A 12,381-nucleotide genomic window follows, 5' to 3' on the forward strand; every position below is an offset into this window, starting at 1 on the left:
CCCATATTTCTCGGTCAGCGCTCCCAGACTCGCGAACTTCCCATCCACAAACAGATCTTTCAGTTGCGTTATTCCTGCTCTTTGCCACATTCCATATCCCCCATCCATTCCCCCCTGGGGCAAACCTATGGTTGTTTCTTATCGGGGACCCCCCCCAAGGCTCCAGTCTTTCCCCTATGCCGTCTCCACTGTCCCCAAATCTTCAGTGTAGCCACCACCACCGGGCTTGTGGTGTAGTTCCTCGGTGAGAACGGCAATGGGGCTGTCACCATAGCCTGTAGGCTAGTCCCCCTACAGGACGCCCTCTCTAATCTCTTCCACGCCGCTCCCTCCTCCTCTCCCATCCACTTACTCACCATTGAAATATTAGCGGCCCAATAATACTCACTTAGGCTCGGTAGTGCCAGCCCCCCCCTATCCCTGCTATTCTGTAAGAATCCCTTCCTCACTCTCGGGGTCTTCCCGGCCTCCTGCGTCTCCGTCTTCACCACCGGGCCCTGTATATCGTCCTCATTCTCGGCTGCCTTTGCCTTCACGACCCGAAGCTCCCGCTCCTGGGTCTTTTGTTCCTCCTTTAGCCCTTCGATCGCCTGTAGTATCGGGGCCAACAGCTCTTTCTTCATTTCCTTTTTGATCTCTTCCACACAGCATTTCAAGAACTCTTGTTGTTCAGGGCCCCATGTTAAACTGCCACCTTCCGACGCCATCTTGGTTTTTGCTTGCCTTCCTTGCCGCTGTTCTAAAGGATCCACTGCAATCTGGCCACTCTCTCCTCCTTTTTCCATCCGTATCCAGGGGGGATTCCCTTCTGGTTTACCGCACAGTGTTTTTAGCCGTCAAAATTGCCGTTGGGACTCCTATCAAGAGCCCAAAAGTCCGTTTCACAGGGAGCTGCCGAAACGTGCGACTCAGCTGGTCATCGCCGCACCCGGAAGTCCACAGAGTGGAATTCATAACCACAGGAAGTAGTTGATGCTAAAACGTTGAATATATTCAAGAGGCGGCTAGATCTCGCCCTAAGGAAGAAAGCAGGATTAGGCTATTGAGTTGGATGATCAGCCATGGTCGTGATGAATGGCGGAGCAGGCTTGAAGGGCCAAAAGGCCTCCACCTGCTCCTATTTTCTATGTATATATGTATCTATGTGATTTAACTGGAGTGATAGGTCTGATTAAAAAACTGCTTTTAACAGCTGAAAAAATCCTAACCACCTGTTCCTGTCCATTGATTGACAGGCACTCTGCTTTGAAATGAGCACATTCTGTTCTTTGAAACTCAAGAGAGTCTTCGATTGTTTGAACAGCTGTGGCCATTATGATTGTGTGTCTGTGTTTCAAGTGCCAATGAACTGGGTTGTATATGCCACTGACAGGCATGTATGTGCCACTGACAGGCATGTTATCAACGAATAGGTCCGTTGACCAGCCCACCACCTTCCTGCCCATGCCTGATCTAACTCCCATAAGATGCTCAGTCGGCTGGCACTGAAATCAGTAGCCCACCAGGCATATGTAAATAACTGATTAAAAGTCTAAAGGGCTCATTAGCAAGCTCATTGACCTGGATAATACCCTGCCAGGGAACATGGATTGCAGTGCGGAGGCCATTTTCTTATGGCCCATGTGAAAAAGGCAGGAAGAGGAAACCTCATTGGGGAAGTGCACTCTGTGCATTGGGTGAAGTACCCTCAAGGTGCGGCATTGCCTGCAAAGCACTCTGCCCTCCCTGGCTTCAAGGTTCTTCCCTGCCCTAAAACCCCAGGATTTATCTTTCTGGGGCAGCTATCCATTTTCTTCATGCTCAGTCCTAGCAGCACCTGTAACTGAGATCTAGCACCGCCAGCCAATCAGATTTGCCAGCAGACCTACTCCCACTGAAGGGCCAAAGTACCACCCTCCACACTTTTGTTATGGCTGCAGGGCTGGCTTCTTCCGGGTGTCATGCAAATGTCCCTTTAAGAAAGGTTTTGTCTTATCACATGGCTTCAGTGATGTCATTGTGTGGGTGAACCTGTGTGGGGCTGTGGTTCTGTGAGTTTTTACTTTCGCTTTGAGTTTGGACTGTTTTGAACTGCACAGGTTGAAAGAAGTGTTTTTTCTCAATCTTAATTGTAAAAGCTATTCCAGATATTTGGTAATTTAAAAGAGATAATTGCTTTCTGGAAGGAATTCAAATCTGCTGTTTGTAAAGGGGAATAGAGTATCAATAACCAGTCTTGTACCAGTGAGAATGCCGTGGGCAGGGCCACGCCTTTGAAAAGGGGTTTCTGGTTTTACTTGGGATTTTGTTTTTGAATTGGAACAGTTAAGGGGGAATTCATTCAGGGTTATACATTGATTACTGTAGCTGTGTGGGGTTGTTATGCTGTGTATGTTTATACAAATTTAAACTAAATTCTTAGAATAAAGCTTGTATTTTTTTTAATTTAAAGCACGTAAGAAGTCAATTGAATAACATCTGAAAGGTCTTCTGCTCATCCAAGCCAAATTTAATAAAAGTTATAGATCAGGTGAACTCCATAATATACTTTGCAGTTTTTTAAACCCTGTCCCATAACATGGGTGTGTCAATGTGTTGGTTGCTAGCCAACTTTAAGAGGTTTAATAACAGATTGTGCCTTGGATGTGGTTTCTGGTTTGTTGCGTATCATAAGGTTTATTCACATGGAAGGATGTATTCTTTCTAAGTATTGACAATGGCTATTGATGATGACGCATTTTAAGAAGGCTTTTATTAGATGGTGAGTTTTATTTTATTTACCAAAGAATGTAAATAATTTCCAATGATATTGCATGGAATCGGAGGACTATACATAGTGAATATTGGGTGACTTGCTTACAGATGATACTGGGGCGGCATGCGGTTGTTCAAGTTAGACAGGGGGAGTGAAGGGTGAGGTTTACGGGGTCTTTAAATAATGTTAGGAGCCGTGATGCTGTCGAGAATATAGGCGGGCTTCCTGACCAGTCTACCTCCACACCTAAACTCCATTCTCACTGATCCGCTAGTTTGTACCTTGCAGGAAAGGACAAAATTCCTGGGCAAAGTCTCAAACAGTTGGGTGGGCAATTTGCAAGTCACAGAATGGCCCAGCTCACAAGAGGAGAATCCAGCCCAGGCCTGATTCAAAATGTGAAAGTGCACAAAAAAATTAAAAGCATGGCAGACAAGGTATGTCATGAATATTGATTTACATTCTCATTTTAATTCAATTTATTTCTCATCTTCATTTTAATTTTCTGTCTTGTGGGTTCTGTACACTCCAGTGCTTTTTCCCCATGCTACCAAGCTATATTGATGTTTCTGTTCCTGTGAGGCACTGATTTCCTCTCATTCGGTCATCCCATTCTGGGATTCTCTCTCTGTATGCTTCTGTGTCTTTGCTGTGTTGTTTGCCTCTCTCTCTCTGTGCCCTGCCTCTCGCTCAGTCTCTGCTCACTGTGCTACCAGTTAGCTCAGTCTTTGGCTGCTGCAGTGATTCCCTCTTATTCTGTCTTTCATTGCTGTGCCACCTGACAGTTCTCTGTGCTACAATGCCTTTCTTCTCATTCAGTCACTTAATGCTGCGCTGTCTGCTTCTTCCCCTTTTGTGTTGTGCAGTCTCTTTTCTACCACTCAGCTTCTCTCTGCTGTGTTGGCGGTTTGTTCTCCCTCTGTGTGTTGCAGTTTCTTTTCTACCACTCAGCTTCTCTCTGTTGTGCTGTCTGTTTGCACTTTCTCTGTTGGCTGTCCTGTCTCTCTGCCCACTCGGCTTCTCTCTGCTGTGCTGTCTGCCTCTGGGTGGTGTAGAGCTTATTCTGTCATTTACATTCTCCTGGCTGTGCTGCCTGCTTACTCTGCCTCTGTCCGTCTTCTCCCGTTTGTGTCTTGCGTCGTTCTTTTCTTTACCTTTTGCAACCTCTGATTTTTTTCTGTGCCTATGTTTATGGCTTTCTTTGCTGGAGTGCCTCTCCTTCGGGAAATTGTTGAAATGAATTCTTCTGTTCCTAGTCCGTCCAGCTCTTCTTTGGCCTAATGTTTGTTTAGATTGCTGTGCGGGACTGTCATTCTCGATATTTCCTTTGCAGCAAAAATTCCGGATGGCCTTGCAAAAATCTGAGAGCATCGCCATATCTCAATGTAGCTGATTGGAAAGATATTGCAATCTTTACTCAAAGATGCAATAGAAAAACATCTAGAACCAAATATAGGACAAAGATTAGTCAGCACGAACACAGGAACACAAATAGAATGAATGATCTTGGGCTTCAACTCCATTTTCCTGCCCACTCCCCATATTACTTGATTCCCTGAGACACCAAAAATCTGTCTATCTCAGCCTTAACTGTATTAAACGATGGAACATCCACAACCCGGGGCGGCACGGTGACACAGTGGTTAGCACTGCTGCCTTAGGGCACCAAGCACCCGGGTTCGATCCCGGCCCTGGGTCACTGTCCTTGTGGAGTTTGCACATTCTCCCCGCGTCTGCGTGGGTCTCACCCCCACAACACAAAACGATGAGGAGGGTTGGCCACGCTAAATTGCCCCTTAATTGGAAAAAAATTGGGTACTCTGAATGATAAAAAAAGAACATCTGCATCCCTCTGGGATAGAGAAATTCACAGATCTTCCACCATTTGAGTGAAGTAATTTTTTCTCATCTCAGTCCTAAATGAACGGCCCCTTATCCTGAGACTGTGTCGCCGAGATTTAGATTCTCGACCAGTGGAAACAATCTCTGTGTCCACCCGATCAAGCCCTTTCAGAATTTTGTAGGTTTCAGTGAGATCCCTCTCACTCTTCTGAGCTCCAGAGAATATAAGCCCAATTCACTAAAGCCTCTCATTATGGGTCAAACCCTCATCCCAGGCACAATTTAGTGAATCTTCGCTGTACCGCCTCCAATGTAAGTATATGTTTTCTGAAATGTGCACATAGTATTCCAAATGTGGCCCCACCAAAACCCTGGAGTAAGATTTCTTTATTCCTGCACTCCCCTTTACAACAAAGGCCAACATTTACCTACCTCATTGATTGCTGTACCTGCATGTTAATTTTCTGCACTTCATACAAGCACACCCAAGTCTCTTTTTTAAAAAAAATTTAGAGTATCTGAAGGAATCTTTAATTTATAGGGAATCTTAACCTGTCGAACTACGCCAAGTTTGGGGGAAGCTTAGTTGATGAATCAAGTCCTGGCGCAATACGACAAGTTGTAAGATTTGTAATATTTGTAGACTGTGTTAAGTTGTTTGATTCCTTGTATTATTCGACTGTGTATAGTTGAAGGAATTTATATCATCTCTGCTATTCGGTTATCAGTAGCACTTTGCGAATACTGGAACTCAGCAGAAATTTGCAGTATAAACTCCTCAGGTGCCAAAAAGAATTGTTTTATTTGTAGTCGCTTGATTACAATTTGAAAGTCATTTAAAAGGCAATTCGTAGACAATTTGAAAGTCATTTAAAAGGCAATTCGTAGACAATTCGAAGCTTTCAGAGAATTACAGACATTATCTTTCTTTGCTAAGGCAGACAGCTCGAAAGTAACTTTTAAAAGGTCAAAGTCTGGCAATGAAACATGAAGCGAGAGAGAAAGCTAATCTTCAGCTAAACTCAAACTCAAAAGTGGACTAACATCACTGACACAGACTGGTAGACTGACAGAACCCCCAAACCTAACCTAAAATGGAGACTATAAAGGACAAAACTGACTAAACTAACAGAAAAGACAACACAAAGACATCTCCTCAACACACACACCCCCAAAGACAATACACTACAGACAACACACTTTCAAAGACAATAAAACCACAGACAACACACTAAAAACTAAACTTAACCTACAAAGACAATACTCACAAAGACAACAAAAACCCCAAAATGGCGGGGAGAAACTTTTTAGTTATACACTTTCATATCTGTCTTAAGTCATCTAATAACACCCCAATATAATCCTAATTGGTTTGGGTTAGACTCAAACACATTTGATTTGATGGCAAGCCGTCCATCTTCAATGTGCAACATCAGCTTTTCTGATCCAGCTGTTATCTGCATTCTGAACAATGTTGCTGTGTATTCAGTCCCTGTCCTTGACAATTAGCACAAGCAGTGTCAAATTATCTTGCTGTTTTAATGTCACACTGTCTTTGAAAATATGCATTTGCCAGAACAACGGACTTCAGTAAAAGTGAATTATGCTGTATAAATGGGTATTAAAAACTGGGGCTCAACATTTATGCTTAAACAGCTATCTTTTACCTATACTAGTTGTATTTGAAATACTTGGCTTCTACAGTATCCAATTCATTTTTTCCAATTATGGGCAATTTAGTGTGGCCAATCTACCTACCCTGCACATCTTTTGGGTTGTGGGGCGAAACCCACGCAAACATGGGGAGAATGTGCAAACTCCACACGGAGAGTGACCCAGAGCCGAGATTGAACCTGGGATCTCGGCGCCGTGAGACAATCGTGCTAACCACTTGCGCCACCATGCTGCCACACCCAAGTCTCTTTGAACATCAACTTTTAAAAGTTTCATGCCTTTTAAAATGTATTATGCTTTTTTAATGCCTATGGCCAGAGTTAATAACTTCACTCTTCCTATATTATGCTTCATCTGCCATCTTGTTGCCCTCTCATTTAACCTCCCTTTATCCCTTTGAAGCCTATCTGTATTCTCTCCACAGCTTACCTTTCCACCTCGCTTGGTATCCCCAGCAAACTAGATACATTACTCTCTGTCTCTTCACCTAAGTCATTGATATAAATTGTAAATAGCTGAGGTCCCAGAACTCATTCTAGTGACACTCGTGCTAACTTGAAAAAGCTCTGTTTATGTCCCCGTCTTCTGTTAACCAATCCTCTATCCATGCCATATACATTGCCCCCAACTCCATGGGCCCTTACCTTTTCCATTAACCTTAACCTTTTGTGTGGCACCTTATCAAATGCTTTTTGGAAATCCAGGTACACTACATCTACTGGTTCCCCTTTATCCTATTAGTTACATCCTCAAAAACATCTAACAAATTTGTCAAAAGTAAAGGTCGGGATAGCACGGTAGCATTGTGGATAGCACAATTGCTTCACAGTTCCAAGGTCCCAGGTTCGATTCCGGCTTGGGTCACTGTCTGTGCGGAGTCTGCACATCCTCCCAGTGTGTGCGTGGGTTTCCTCCGGGTGCTCCGGTTTCCTCCCACAGTCCAAAGATGTGCAGGTTAGGTGGATTAGCCATGATAAATTGCCCTTAGTGTCCAAAATTGCCTTTAGTGTTGGGTGGGGTTACTGGGTTATGGGGATAGGGTGGAGGTGTTGACCTTGGGTAGGGTGCTCTTTCCAAGAGCTGGTGCAGACTCGATGGGCCGAATGGCCTCCTTCTGCACTGTAAATTCTATGATTAAATTCTATGATTGACCAACCTTAATTTAATTCTTTAAAGAAATAGCCTAGTGTGGTGCAGAAGATGTGATGTAGATATCTTTAAATGTCCCTTTGAAAATCTATGGTATTGCCTGTTAGAATTACGTCAGAAGTCAGAGGATGTGGAGTCAAGGGACAAGTAACATAACAAGCTGGCTACAAAACAGAAAGCAGAGCAGTTACTCAGATTGGCAGAGATGAGAAGTAGTCTTCCACAAGGATGGGTGTCAGACTATTGGTGTTCATCATTTACATTGTTAACATCAATGATTTAAGTGGTAAACTAATTAAACATAATTACTTAATTATAATTTAGAGGGGTATCTAAGCCAGAGATCGGAGAGTACTGTATTTAGCTTTCACATTTATAGTAGAGATCTAGTGCTAGGAAACATCTAGTTAACAGTAACTTTAAAAAAATTAACTTTTAACTTTAATATACTAATTAATTGACGCAATGTCAGTTAGAGGGGTGCAGTGCTCTGACTGTGAGATGTGGCAGGTCCGGGAGGCTTCCAGCGTCCCGGATGGTTTCATCTGCAGAAAGTGCACCCAACTGGAGCTCCTCACAGACCACATGGTTCGGTTGGAGTAGCAGTTGGATGCACTTAGGAGCATGCAGGTGGTGGAAAGCCTCCTATATAAATGTGGTCACACCCAAGGTGCAGGCAGAGAAATGGCAGACCACCAGAAAGGGCAGACAGTCAGTGCAAGAATCCCCTGTGGTTGTCCCTCTCTCGAGCAGGTATACCACTTTGGATACTGTCGGGGGGGATAGCCTATCAGGGGAAAACAGCAGCAGCCAGAGCAGTGGCACCACGGCTGGCTCTGATGTTCAGAAGGGAGGGTCAAAGCGCAGAAGAGCAATAGTCATAGGGGACTCATAGTCAGGGGCACAGATAGGCGCTTCTGTGGACGTGAAAGAGACTCCAGGATGGTCTGTTGCCTCCCTGGTGCCAGGGTACAGGATGTCTCCGAACGGGTAGAGGGCACCCTGAAGGGGGAGGGCAAACAGGCAGAGGTCGTTGTACATATTGGTGCTAACGACATAGGCAGGAAGGGGCATGAGGTCCTGCAGCAGGAGTTCAGGGAGCTAGGCAGAAAGTTAAAAGAAAGGACCTCTAGGGTTGTAATCTCGGGATTACTCTCTGTGCCACGTGCCAGTGAGGCTAGAAATAGGAAGATAGAGCAGCTAAAAACGTGGCTAAACAGCTGGTGTAGGAGGGAGGGTTTCCGTTATCTGGACCACTGGGAGCTCTTCCGGGGCAGGTGTGACCTATATAAGGACGGGTTGCATCTAAACTGGAGAGGCATAAATATCCTGGCCGCGAGGTTTGCTAGTGTTACACGGGAGGGTTTAAACTAGTATGGCAGGGGGGTGGGCACGGGAGCAATAGGTCAGAAGGTGAGAGCATTGAGGGAGAACTAGGGAATAGGAACAGTATGGCTCTGAGGCAGAGCAGACAGGGTGAAGTTGCTGAATGCAAGAAGTATTACGGGTAAGGCAGATGAACTTAGAGCTTGGATTAGTACTTGGAACTATGATGTTGTTGCCATTACAGAGACCTGGTTGAGGGAAGGGCGGGATTGGCAGCTAAACGTTCCAGGATTTAGATGTTTCAGGCGGGATAGAGGGGAATGTAAAAGGGATGGCGGAGCTGCGCTACTGGTTAGGGAGAATATCACAGCTGTACTACGGGAGGACACCTCAGAGGGCAGTGAGGCTATATGGTTAGAGATCAGGAATAAGAAGGGTGCAGTCACAATGTTGGGGGTTTACTACAGGCCTCCCAACAGCCAGCGGGAGATAGAGGAGCAGATAGGTAGACAGAATTTGGAAAAGAGTAAAAGTAACAGGGTTGTGGTGATGGGAGACTTCAACTTCCCCAATATTGACTGGGACTCACTTAGTGCAGGGGCTTAGACGGGGCAGAGTTTGTAAGGAGCATCCAGGAGGGCTTCTTAAAACAATATGTAGACAGTCCAACTAGGGAAGGGGCTGTACTGGACGTGGTATTGGGGAATGAGCCCGGCCAGGTGGTAGAAGTTTCAGTAGGGGAGCATTTCGGGAACAGTGACCACAATTCAGTAAGTTTTAAAGTGCTGGTGGACAAGGATAAGAGTGGTCCTAGGGTGAATGTGCTAAATTGGGGAAAGGCTAATTATAACAATATTAGGTGGGAACTGAAGAACCTAGATTGGGGGCGGATGTTTGAGGGTAAATCAACATCTGACATGTGGGAGGCTTTCAAGTGTCAGTTGAAAGGAATTCAGGACCGGCATGTTCCTGTGAGGAAGAAGGATAAATACGGCAAATTTTGGGAACCTTGGATAACGAGAGATATTGTAGGCCTCGTCAAAAAAAAAAGGAGGCATTTGTCAGGGCTAAAAGGCTGGGAACAGACGAAGCCTGTGTGGAATATAAGGAAAGTAGGAAGGAACTTAAGCAAGGAGTCAGGAGGGCTAGAAGGGGTCACGAAAAGTCATTGGCAAATAGGGTTAAGGAAATTCCCAAGGCTTTTTACACGTACATAAAAAGCAAGAGGGTAGCCAGGGAAAGGGTTGGCCCACTGAAGGATAGGCAAGGGAATCTATGTGTGGAGCCAGAGGAAATGGGCGAGGTACTAAATGAATACTTTGCATCAGTATTCACCAAAGAGAAGGAATTGGTAGATAGGGGCTGTTTAGCACTGGGCTACATCGCTGGCTTTGAAAGCAGACAAAGGCAGGCCAGCAGCACGGTTCAATTCCCGTATCAGCCTCCCCGAACAGGCGCCGGAATGGGGCGACTAGGGGATTTTCACAGTAACTTCATTTGAAGCCTACTTGAGACAATAAGCGATTTTCATTTCATTTTCATTTCATTTATGTTGAGTCTGGAGAAGGGTGTGTAGATAGCCTGGGTCACATTGAGATCCAAAAAGACGAGGTGCTGGGCGTCTTGAAAAATATCAAGGTAGATAAGTCCCCAGGGCCTGATGGGATCTACCCCAGAATACTGAAGGAGGCTAGAGAGGAAATTGCTGAGACCTTGACAGAAATCTTTGGATCCTCACTGTCTTCAGGTGATGTCCCGGAGGACTGGAGAATAGCCAATGTTGTTCCTCTCTTTAAGAAGGGTAGCAAGGATAATCCAGGGAACTACAGGCCGGTGAGCCTTACGTCAGTGGTAGGGAAATTACTGGAGAAAATTCTTAAAGACAGGATCTACTCCCATTTGGAAGCAAATGGATGTATTAGTGAGAGGCAGCATGGTTTTGTGAAGGGGAGGTCGCGTCTCAGTAACTTGATAGAGATTTTCGAGGAGGTCACAAAGATGATTGATGCAGGTAGGGCAGTGGATGTTGTCTATATGGACTTCAGTAAGGCCTTTGACAAGGTCCCTCATGATAGACTCGTACAAAAGGTGAAGTCACACGGGATCAGGGGTGAGCTGGCAAGGTGGATACAGAACTGGCTAGGTCATAGAAGGCAGAGAGTCGCAATGGAAAGATGTTTTTCTAATTGGAGGGCTGTGACTAGTGGTGTTCCGCAGGGATCAGTGCTGGGACCTTTGCTGTTTGTAGTATATATAAATGATTTGGAGGAAAAGTGGTCTGATTAGTAAGTTTGCAGACGACACAAAGGTTGGTGGAATTGCGGATAGCGATGAGGACTGTCAGAGGATACAGCAGGATTTAGATTGTTTGGAGACTTGGGCGGAGAGATGGCAGATGGAGTTTAATCCGGACAAATGTGAGGTAATGCATTTTGGAAGGTCTAATGCAGGTAGGGAATATACAGTGAATGGTTGAACCCTCAAGAGTATTGAAGGTCAAAGACATCTAGGTGTACAGGTCCACAGGTCACTGAAAGGGGCAACACAGGTGGAGAAGGTCGTCAAGAAGGCATACGGCATGCTTGCCTTAATTGGCCAGGGCATTGAGTATAAGAATTGGCAAGTCATGTTGCAGCTGTATAGAACCTTAGTTAGGCCACACTTGTGGAGTATTGCGTTCAAATCTGGTCGCCACACTACCAGAAGGATGTAAAGGCTTTAGAGAGGGTGCAGAAGAGATTTACCAGAATGTTGCCTGGTATGGAGGGCATTCGCTATGAGGAGCAGTTGAATAAACTCGGTTTGTTCTCACTGGAACGACGGAGGTTGAGGGGCGACCTGATAGAGGTCTACAAAATTATGAGGGGCATAGACAGAGTGGATAGTCAGAGACTTTTCCCCAGAGTAGAGGGGTCAATTACTAGGGGGCATAGGTTTAAGGTGCAAGGGGCAAGGTTTAGAGTAGATGTACGAGGCAAGTTTTTTTTACACAGAGGGTAGTGGGTGCCTGGAACTCGCTGCCGGAGGAGGTGGTGGAAGCAGGGACGATAGTGACATTTAAGGGGCATCTTGACAAATACATGAATAGGATGGGAATAGAGGGATATGGACCCAGGAAGTGTAGAAGATTGTAGTTTAGTCGGGCAGCATGGTCGGCATAGGCTTGGAGGGCCGAAGGGCCTGTTCCTGTGCTAAAGTTTGCTAAAACATCCTTATCCTCAATGACGGGCTCCACACTCTGGGAAGGATGTGACACGTTGAAGACAGTGCAGATGAGGTTTACAAGAATGGTTCCAGGGATGAGAAACTTCAGTTATGAGGATAGATTGGAGATGTTGGGATGGTTCTCCTTGGAAAGAGGAAGGCTAAGAGGAGATTTGATAGAGATGTTCAAAATCAAGGGGGTTGGACAGATAGGTAGGAAGAAACAGTTCCCGCTGGTAAAAGGATTGAGAATGAGAGGGCACAGATTTGCAAAAAAAAAAACCCCAAATATAATGTGAGAAAAACCTTTTCACACAGCAAGTGGTTCGGGTTTAGAATGCATTGTCTGGAAGTAAGGTAGTGGCAGGTTCAATCGATGCATTCAAGAGGGCATTAGATAATTAACTGAATAGAAACAATGTGCAGGGGTATGGGGAAAATGCGCTAAGTCA

General features: G+C 45.2%; 1 long non-coding RNA gene across 1 annotated transcript in view; it reads right to left on the reverse strand.

The window, feature by feature from the left end:
* Nucleotides 1–3,174: 3,174 nt before the first annotated feature.
* LOC140398352 (uncharacterized) overlaps nucleotides 3,175–12,381 on the reverse strand; it is a 36,316-nt gene continuing 27,109 nt past the window's right edge. Inside the window, exon 2 of the long non-coding RNA XR_011937459.1 lies at nucleotides 3,175–4,174. This is a non-coding gene — a long non-coding RNA (uncharacterized lncRNA). The remainder of the gene's footprint in view (nucleotides 4,175–12,381) is intronic.

This window comes from Scyliorhinus torazame, chromosome 21 (assembly GCF_047496885.1).
Source record: "Scyliorhinus torazame isolate Kashiwa2021f chromosome 21, sScyTor2.1, whole genome shotgun sequence".
In the NCBI taxonomy this organism is placed as follows: domain Eukaryota; kingdom Metazoa; phylum Chordata; class Chondrichthyes; order Carcharhiniformes; family Scyliorhinidae; genus Scyliorhinus; species Scyliorhinus torazame.